This window comes from Tupaia chinensis, unplaced genomic scaffold (genome assembly GCF_000334495.1).
Source record: "Tupaia chinensis unplaced genomic scaffold, TupChi_1.0 Scaffold000052_1, whole genome shotgun sequence".
NCBI lineage: Eukaryota > Metazoa > Chordata > Mammalia > Scandentia > Tupaiidae > Tupaia > Tupaia belangeri.
In genome coordinates this window covers 4,506,350-4,516,270 of record NW_006159510.1, presented here as the reverse complement: position 1 = coordinate 4,516,270, position 9,921 = coordinate 4,506,350, and the positions used below count along the sequence as shown (strand labels likewise).

Here is a 9,921-nt window from a genome sequence, read left to right as displayed (position 1 = left end):
ATATGATATGTCTGATATTATGGAAATATGTCTGATAGGTTACGATACAGGAATTCAGTCTCTAAAGCTAAAATTCAGGGTGTAGGGATGGTGGTAAATGGGTGTTAGGAGAAAAAGTTTAGAGAAAAAGGAATGTAGATCGGTGACTGAATCCTCACCCTCTCTATGCCAGGCACAGTACTTGGCATTCGGTAGACATGTGGACTTAGCCTCACACAATCCATGACGGAGGCGATGTTATGCTCATTTTACAGAGGAGCAGCTGAGACCACAGGTGTGAAGTACAACTGCACCATTGAGGTCAGAATCCAACACTCCTCAGGCTGTCTAGCACGTTGCTATTGGAGCAACAAGTGAGTAGTTCTTCCCAAGAAAGTCCAAGAAATGCTATCTGGTATGCTTGGGGGAAAAATGGTTCTGATGTCAACTGAATTAAATAACAGCTTGATGGAATTAACTCATCTTCTCAGAATTGAAGAATTTGTATTTTTCAATGCTAAGGTAAAATAAAAATCTCTGAGAAGGGCACCTGAAAACTTATTTAGACACTTGGGGAAAATGTTATGGGAAGAATCCTCTCTGTTTTAGAAATGTGAAGCTACTTCCAGAAACAAACAAAATCGGATCAGCAGATAATCACCCCTGCAAAGAAGAGCAGTGACTGAATTAGCTAGGGTCAAGTTTTTGTCTAATATCAAGATTATTCATGCATGGGAACCAGCAGTTAGCGTAATGGCTGTCACTGGACTCCCACGTAGTCGACTGCAGTTCGTGTCCTGGACCCGGTGGCTTAAAACTCACGCCGGGCGCGTGTGCGTGCGTGCCCAAGATCCCGAGAGGAGAATGGAGGAGAAGGGATTGCGGCGTGACCATCCCCTCTGGGGGGTGATTTCTCGCTTTCTGTCTCTATGTCTCTCTCTGTCTGTCTGGCGAACGCACACGCCCTATAGTGAAAAAAAGCCTCTCCAAAAAAAAGATTATTCATGCATTACAAAAAAAAAAAAAAAACTCTAGCCCAATCTTGGTGGTGCAGTGCATAGCCTACTGAATGGCAGTGGTGGAAGCCACATGGCTGACCATGGGATGGGATCCCAAGGAGACCAGAAAACATGCCGAGTATCTGCACGCCCAAGATCCTGATGAGTTGGAAGAAAAAGGAAGATCTTGACATGATGAGACCCTGTCAAGGGGCCTATCTCTCTTTCTCTTTTTCTCTCACATTCTTTCTCATGAATCAAGCTTTGAATGAAAAGACAAATAATTTTCAGAACATTCTTCTCTTTTCCTCATTATTCTCTCCAGTAACCCCAGACTGATGGATATAAATATAATTCACTTGGGATTCATTCTAAATTAATGATTAATATTTAAATAATAATAAGTTATCAGCACTTTAATAATGTTTGTCTATCCATCAATAAAAGTTCCAACTATATCGACTAGTTAAATTTTTTACCATAATATTCACATATTTATTCACATATGCCTAAGAAACCCCAGATGAGTATTTTTTATTTAAATTCACACTCTGATTATGTTCTTCCTGTAATGCATATCTTTGGCCTTTCATTAATATTAGAAGACAACCGGCCACATTTCACAGGCTGAGGAAAGGAGAAAGAGAAAAAAATCATTATAAATGCCTGCAAACAGGCCTATTTGACTCTGATGTCCCCTCTTCCTCAGAGTAGGAAAAATCTGGAGGAACCACCTAGCACAACCACTCGTTAGCTCTGTGGTCCAGGTCATATAGATGTTAAACACATAGCTCTCTCTCCCCTCAGATTTCGACCATGAAACAGGCTGTACCCACATCAGGCCCTGATAAATGGAAAAGGGTTGACCTCTAATGCAAGAAAAGCAGGCCAGTAGGCAGTGTGATGTAAGAAAAGCAGGCCAGTAGGCAGCATGGAGGTTAAAGTAGCTGGATCCCAACATGGCTGGCAGCACAGTTCAAGTCCCAGACCCAGCAGCTTGAAAATCAGATTGGGTATGTGTGCCCTAAATCCTGAGAGAACATGGGAGGAGGGACTGTGACATGACCATCCCCACTGGGGAGTTATTTCTTACTTTCTCTCTCTCTCTGTCTCTCTCTGGCAAGTACATGAGCCTTATAACAAAACTAAAAAAAAAAAAAAAGGAAGGAAAGCATCTAAACATTATGATCTATACTTTTAAAGGAAATATTAAGATGCACATAAGTATTTTTCTATTTTATCTGGATATTAAATTTTGTTGTTTTGGGGCCAGCAGGTGGCACGGTGGTTAAGGCCCTGGACTCCTAACATGGCCAACCATGGCTCAAGTCCCAGACCCAAAAGCTTGAAACTTGTGCTGGATGTGTGTGCATAGTGTCCAAAAAAATCCTAGGAGGGGAATGAAGGAGAAGGGATCATGGCATAGCCATGCCCCCAGGGAGATGATTTCTTGCTTTCCCTCTCACTGTCTCTGTCTCTCCAGCAAGTGCCAAGTGGCCTATGGCAAAAAACAAACAAGTGCCAAGTGGCCTATGGCAAAAACCAGACAAGCAAAAAAACTTTTAAAAATGTGCTTAACAGGATATATATATTCACTAGTTGTAAAATACAGTATTTTATAAATCAGTTGTTTACTAAACTGCTGTTGCAGAATGACATTCTGGTGTGTGAAATTCTGCAGGAGTCCAGGACTATCTCCTAGGCATCTCCATGGGGAAATTAATGATGTGTCCCTTTTGTAAGTTTTTTGAGAGAAAAAGTACGGAATATGTATGTGTATCCTCAACAGTAAATATTAAATGAGTTACGGCATATTCATATAATGTGATAATGTAAGGTCATCCAAATTATATTTATTAAGAATTTTTAATAACATAGAAAATGCCCAAAATATGGAAAATCCCATGTACAATCTCAGCTCCACTACATAATCTCATACACACGTACACACACCCATTTAAAGATTCGGAAGATTATAGAGAAGTTTCTTCATGTTTTTCCCATTGTCTATAATCTAGAAATATTATAGACATACCAACATAGAATCAGAAAAAAATCATAAACACTTTTGCCCATATCAAGTTGTCCTCTCATCTCTTGAAGTCATTAGATGTCATTCAGTATATAACAATTGCTCAGTTGCATTTTAAGTGACTTGTTTTCTGAAAGTTCAGTAAATTCTTTGATGTAAATGAACATATTTAGAAGCCAAAGTAATGTGCTGTCAGATGGGGATAGACAGATGAGTAAGTTCCACAAATTTGATGCCACATTTCTCTGAGTTTAAGTGCATTTTGGGGGCGGCCTCATAGCCTCATTGTTAAGGGAGCCAGATCCCACATGGCCAACTGCAGTTCAAATCCCAGTTCCATCGGCTTGAAAAACCTGCCAGGCAAGTGTCTGTGTGTCTGTGTGGGTAACCCAAATCCTGTTGGGAATGGAGAAATGGAGGAGGGATTATGGCACAACCATGCCCTGCTGGGCCTTGCTCCCCACTCCCCCTACCCCCGTGTCTTGTGAGCTCACGCACTCTCTGGCAATTTAAAAAAACATGGTACTTTTTTCCCCACATTTTAAGTCTTAAAATGATAGTCATAATTCAATTGGCAATATTTTTTCTTCCTCTGTGATTCATAAAATAATGGTATGCCTAATGGTCAACACCATCTTGGACCCCATGAATGGGGCATGCATGGTGTCCAAAAAAAATTCTAGAATAGAGGAGAAGGGATCATGACATGGCTATCCTCCCAGGGAGATGATTTCTTGCTTTCCCTCTGTCTCTCTCTGTCTTTCCAACAAGCACACGTAATTGCTTTCTACTCAAATTTCTTTTTTTTTTCCATTCCAGAGGGTACATGTGTGCAACAGAGAGGGACAAAGAGAGAGAGAGAGAGAAAGCATACCCCCAACAGGGCCTGGTGGTCATACTGTAATACTTTTTCCTCCCAACCTTCATCCTGTAATGCACATACGCACATGCCTGGCTGACAAATTGCTCAGGCCAGGACTCGAATTCTGGTTGGCCATGTGGGATTCAGTTTCCTTTGTTACAGTAATTAACTGCTGTTTCTTATATCCTTTAATCAATATCTAATAGAATGAAATTTTTAATGTGTCATCCTTAATTTTTTTTGAGAGAGAGATTTTCACTGTAGGGCGCGTGCGCTCGCCAGACAGACAGAGAGAGACATAGAGACAGAAAGCGAGAAATCACCCCCCAGGGGGGATGGTCACACTGCAATCCCTTCTCCTCCATTCTCCTCTCGGGATCTTGGGCACGCACGCACACGCGCCCGGCGTGAGTTTTAAGCCACCGGGTCCGGGACACGAACCGTGGTCGACTACGTGGGAGTCCAGCGACATAGCCATTACGCTAACTGCTGGTTCCCATCCTTAATTTTTAAAATAAAAAGTAAAAATCTAAATTCAGCTTTTTACTTCTATAAATTACACATATTTTAGGCAATCTTTTTTTAAAGTGGTATATGCCCATTTAAAATTTGTAGCAATACCAAAAAATGATATTTTAAAAAATCAATGCCAAGTCAGTTGGTGGCATGGTGATTAAGGCAACTGGATCCCACATAGCTGACTGCATAATTTATCCTGGGTCCAGTGGCTTGAAAAATACATCAGGCCTGGGAACCAGCAGTTAGCGTAATGGCTATGTCGCTGGACTCCCACGTAGTCGACCGCGGTTCGTGTCCCGGACCCGGTGGCTTAAAACTCACGCCAGGCACGTGTGCGTGCGTGCCCAAGATCCCGAGAGGAGAATGGAGGAGAAGGGATTGCAGCGTGACCATCCCCCCTGGGGGGTGATTTCTCGCTTTCTGTCTCTATGTCTCTCTCTATCTGTCTGGCGAGCGCACACGCCCTACAGTGAAAATCTCTCCAAAAAAAAAAAAAAAATTTTTGAAAAAACACATCAGGCCTGTGTGCATGCCCCAAATCCCAAGAGAAGTGAGAAACAGAGGAGAACGGATTGTGGCATAACCTTCGAGGGTGCTTTCTCACTCTCTGTCTCTCTCCAGAGAGCACATGCATCCTTTGGCAAATTAAAAAACAAACCAACTTAGGGAACCAGCAGTTAGCGTAATGGCTATGTCGCTGGATTCCCACGTAGTCGACTGTGGTTCACGTCCCAGACCCGGTGGCTTAAATCTCACGCCCGGCACATGTGCATGCATGCCCAGGATCCCGAGAGGAGAATGGAGGAGAAGGGATTGCAGCGTGACCATCCCCCCTGGGGGGTGATTTCTCGCTTTCTGTCTCTATGTCTCTCTCTATCTGTCTGGCGAGCGCACACGCCCTACAGTGAAAATCTCTCCAAAAAAAAAAAAAAAAATCCAAACCAACCTAAAACACAATGCCATCCCAAATTCCACCATTCAAAAATAAATGTTAATATTTGGTAAGCATTATTTACGATGTCTCTAGAAAATTTACTTTAGTATATCTAAATAATGTACTGTTCTATTTATGAAGTCTCTACACAGGGACACAAATAGTCCTTGGGTTGGATCATGTATGTCTTCTCCACATAGCATCTTCACCCCAACTGCTCTGAGCTCTTGATCTTTCTCCTCTGTCACTTTGATTACCTTGGGTTTTCCCCATGTCTCTCTTTTTTTTTTTTTTTTTTTCTGTAGGGTACATGCATTTCCAGAGAGACCAGACAGAGAGAGAGAGATCAAGAGAGAGAGAAGTAAAGTGAGAAATCGGTCCCAGAGGGGCCAACTGTGCTACAGTCCCTTCTTCAGCCTCCTCCTGGAATTCTGGGCACACACATACACCTGAAGTGACTTTCAAACTACTGAGTCCGGGACTCTAACCATACAGTCAGCCATCTGGGACCTAGCCACCTTAACCTCCCTGCCACCTGCTGACCTTCCCTCCCCACAACTGTGTCATTAATTTGACACTTCAATCATGTTCATTGTTTCCCCATTCCTTGTGGTTAAATGAAATTAATATATTGTGGTATATGTTTTTAGCCTGGATTCTTTGTCTTCTGTACGCTAAGGTTGTTCTTCTCCCTCCCTCTTTCTTTCCTTTCTTCCCTCCTCCCCTTCTTCCTCCCTCCTTTTTCTTCTCTTTATTCTTCTTTTCCTTCCTCCCTCCCATGATGGTCTGCTCCCTTCCCTCCACCTTACTTGTGATTAACACAGGAAGCTTTCTGTTGTTGTAACATTCTGGGAGAATTTTCCTTGACATTCTTTCAAACTTATCTGAGACCAGTTTCTCTTCCCAAAGAATCTGAAAACTGAGGGCAATTCTTCATAGCCTGAGGGTGCTGGGGGAATGTGTGTGTGAATGAGTATATGTGTGTTTGGGGGTGGAGTGAGAAGGTGGCTGAGGGATGAGCTTAGCTGGGACTCTGGGTTCTCTCACTAGGTACCCAGGTTCTGTCTTCTCTTCTGATAACCTTGCCATCCCCTCTCTTAGAGCTGCTCCTACTGGCCGTAAATTCTCCCCTTTCTGGTGAGTTGACACATTTCTCCAACCCAGGAGGATGCTTTGGAAGCTGACAAGCCTCACGGCTTGTCCTGAGGTTGCTATTCACCTGACCGTTGTTCCTTCCAATTGATGGATATTGGTGGGAATTCCTAGGACTCTGTTGCCTCTACACTTTTCTCAAATTCTGTTCTGTTTCTTTTGTTGGGTGATGCAGGAGGGAGATTCCACTGCTGTTCCACCACCATGGCCACATTAATCCAAAACAGACAAGCGTGTGAGAAGGGCATGAATGCCCAACTCCACAGACACAGCCCACGGTTTTAAAGAAGTGCCTACTCCTCCAGCAGTCTCTGTTTCTGGCTTGAACTCTTTGCCTCATGGTTACAGGATGCCCGTGGTGCCGGAATTGTCCTCCTTGATCTTGAAAAGCTGCTTTGTGACACATCCACCTGCTTGCTCGTCTTTGCCAACCACTAACAGCTGTTACATTGGGCTTGAAAAGCTCCAGTCTCAGGAATAGTGTTCTGGGTTATAAAGTTTCCAGAGCTGCACATCTGTTTAGGACGGGAATTGCAGGTAGGAGGAACAACATGACTTCAACATTGGAACACCCAGAGCCCACCTGCAGAGGGCTCCTGGGATCCTGAACTCATTTCAGTAGTTCTAGAAATCTGTTGCAGCCTCCCTGACGTTCCAGGTGTTCTCTCTGCTAAGTGAGTCAACCCATTCAGTGGATGTCTGTAAAAGGCATTTAAAAACCTAAAACTAAAAACAAACATCGATTTTGTCTAGGAGATGATTTCAATCAACCCCTTTGCTGACTGTATCTGCAACTTATTCAGGGCAAAAACTTAAAAGAGGAAAAATGTATTTCCTGGAAAAAGCAAATTAGGCCCCCAGGCATGCAGAGCAATTGATATTTGCAATGGCATACAAAAAATAATTAGCTCAGAACGGCCTACTTCAAAATAAACCAAGCCAATATTAACTCATAAGCATCTAGCATTGCAGTACACAATGGTAAAGGAGTGTGAGGTGGGATCCCTAAATTAGAAATCGTTGTATCTGAACTTAGGCTGGGCAGAATGGCTCTTGTAAAGAAGGATGGCGAGAAAAAGGGCCATTCTGCCATTAGCAAGGTGGTGACCCGGGAACATACCATAAACATTCAGAAACGCATCCACAGCATGGACTTCAAGAAAGGTGCTCCTCAGGCACTTAAAGAAATTTGGAAATTTGCCATGAAGGAGATGGGGACTCCAGACATGTGCATTGATACCAGGCTCAACAAATCTTCCTGGGCCAAAGGAATGAGGAATGTCCTCTATCGTATCCACGTGCAGTTGTCCAGAAAACATAACGAGGATGAAGATTCACCTGACAAGTTTTACACTCTAGTGCCTATGTACCTGTTATCACTTTCAGAACTCTACAGTCAATGTGGGTGAGAACTAACTGCTGATTTTCAAACAAAGTTATAAAACAAACAAACAAACAAAAAACCCTTTTATCCATCTGAGGAGACAAACCAATCTTGGGAGACAAACCAATGTATGAAAATATCTGAAGAACAAAAAGCTGCAGGTGCAGTAAAATGTGTCTCAGGCGCCAGCAGATGGCATAATAGTTATGTTGCTGGACTCTCACATGGTCAGCCATGGTTCAAGTCCTGGACCCAGAAGCTTAAAACTCATGCCGGGCACATGTGCATGATTGCCCCAAATTCCCACAGGTGAATGGAGGAAAAGGGATTGCAGCAGGACCATCACCCCTGGAAGTGATTTCTTGCTGTCTGTCTCTCTGGTGAGCACATGCACCCTATAGCAAAAGTCTCTCTCTCTCTCAAAAAAAAAAAAAAATGGAGTCTCAGACAATACAGAGGTCAGTGTAGGATAAGAGACCCATCAGGGCCACATGTTGTAAGACAGAAAACTCAACAGGCACTGCTGAAGATGGCAGCACCAAGGCAGGGATGCAGGTAAGAGTAAATTCTGTGTTGGACCTTAGGGGGGAAAAGACTTGTTGAGGTCTTAAAAACCAAACAGGTGTTTCGCCTGATGTACAAAATAGGAGGCTCCTAACAAGATATTTTTTACAGAAAGAGCAAAGAAGAGCTAGTCTTTGGGATCACATCTCTACCAGTGATCTGCGTGGAGAAACAGAATGAGGAGAAACCAGACAGGGAATGAGCAAGGGGTGTGTGTAGGTGGCATCCAGCCATGAGGGCATGGATGGGAAGGAAGGAATGGTAGGGCAGGATGCTGCAGTGTAGAGTGAAGAGGAAGAGCAGGACAGGACTGTGGCTACCCCAGGGGGATAAATCATCTGGCAGCTCTGAGGCTCACTCAGGTGGTGGTCATACAGAGGTTATCGCGTGTGAAGAGAAAAACTTCCAAGTGAACCCACCACATTCAAGGAGCAAGTTCAAAAGGATTTGTGTGGGGGCCAGCAGGTGGCATGGTGGTTAGGGTACTGGAGTCCCACATGGCTAACTAGGTTTCGAGTTCTGGTGACTTGAAAATCATGTCATGTGCATGTATGCATTGTGTAACCAAAATCCTGAGAGGAGAATGGAGAAGCAAGGGATTATCATGTGGCCATCCCCCCTGGAGGGCGATTTTTCACTTTCCCTCTCTCTGTCTCTTCTGGCAAGTGCACGTGCCCTGTGGGGGTGAGGGGAAGATGTATGTGTACACTATTTCCTTGGGCCACTTTTGGATCCTTTTATTTTTCTGGTCCTCTCATTTTGTCAGCCATCTTAGGCTTAGTTACCAAACTCTCACTAGGAGTGATGTAAAAGCAAGGCTAATGATCACACTGAATTACGGTCTTGAATAAAAAATGCTAACCAAACAGGTCTGACACATGTATATGTGTTTTTGATGGGTTTTAGTGGAACTTACCATTCTGAACTCAGCTTTATACTTTTAGACAAGCTACATTTTTTTTTCTTTTTCTTTTTAAAAAAATTATTAAAAAGGCCTGGGCTCGGGACCAGCAGTTAGCGTAATGGCTATGTCGCTGGACTCCCACATAGTCCACCGTGGTTCGAGTCCCGGACCCAGTGGCTTAAACTCATGCCAGGTGCGTGTGCATGTGTGCCCAAGATCCCGAGAGGAGAATGGAGGAGAAGGGATTGCGGTGTGGCCATCCCCCCTGGGGGGTGATTTCTCGCTTTCTATCTCTCTGTCTCTCTCTGTCTGTCTGGCGAGCGCACGCGCCCTATAGCAAAAACCTCTCCAGAAAAAGAAAAAAGAAAAAAAAAAAAAAGACCTGGGCTCATCAGTGCCTTTAGGAGAATCACAACCTGTTCTGAAAGTCAAATGGGGCCTCAGAGCTCATCTACACTGTGACACCTCTGTCATTCTTTCAATTTGGTCCTCTCTACCCCGGCTCCACAAGTTCTTCCTAAGGTCTCTCTCCAAGCCTTGTTAGTGATGTTTTGCTGACCTCTGTGCATTGTTTAATATTATGAACCACTTCT

General features: G+C 43.6%; 1 pseudogene; it reads left to right on the top strand.

The window, feature by feature from the left end:
* The first annotated feature begins 7,522 nt into the window (after positions 1–7,522).
* Positions 7,523–7,899, top strand: LOC102471050 (60S ribosomal protein L31 pseudogene; annotated as a pseudogene).
* The last annotated feature ends 2,022 nt before the right edge of the window (positions 7,900–9,921 follow it).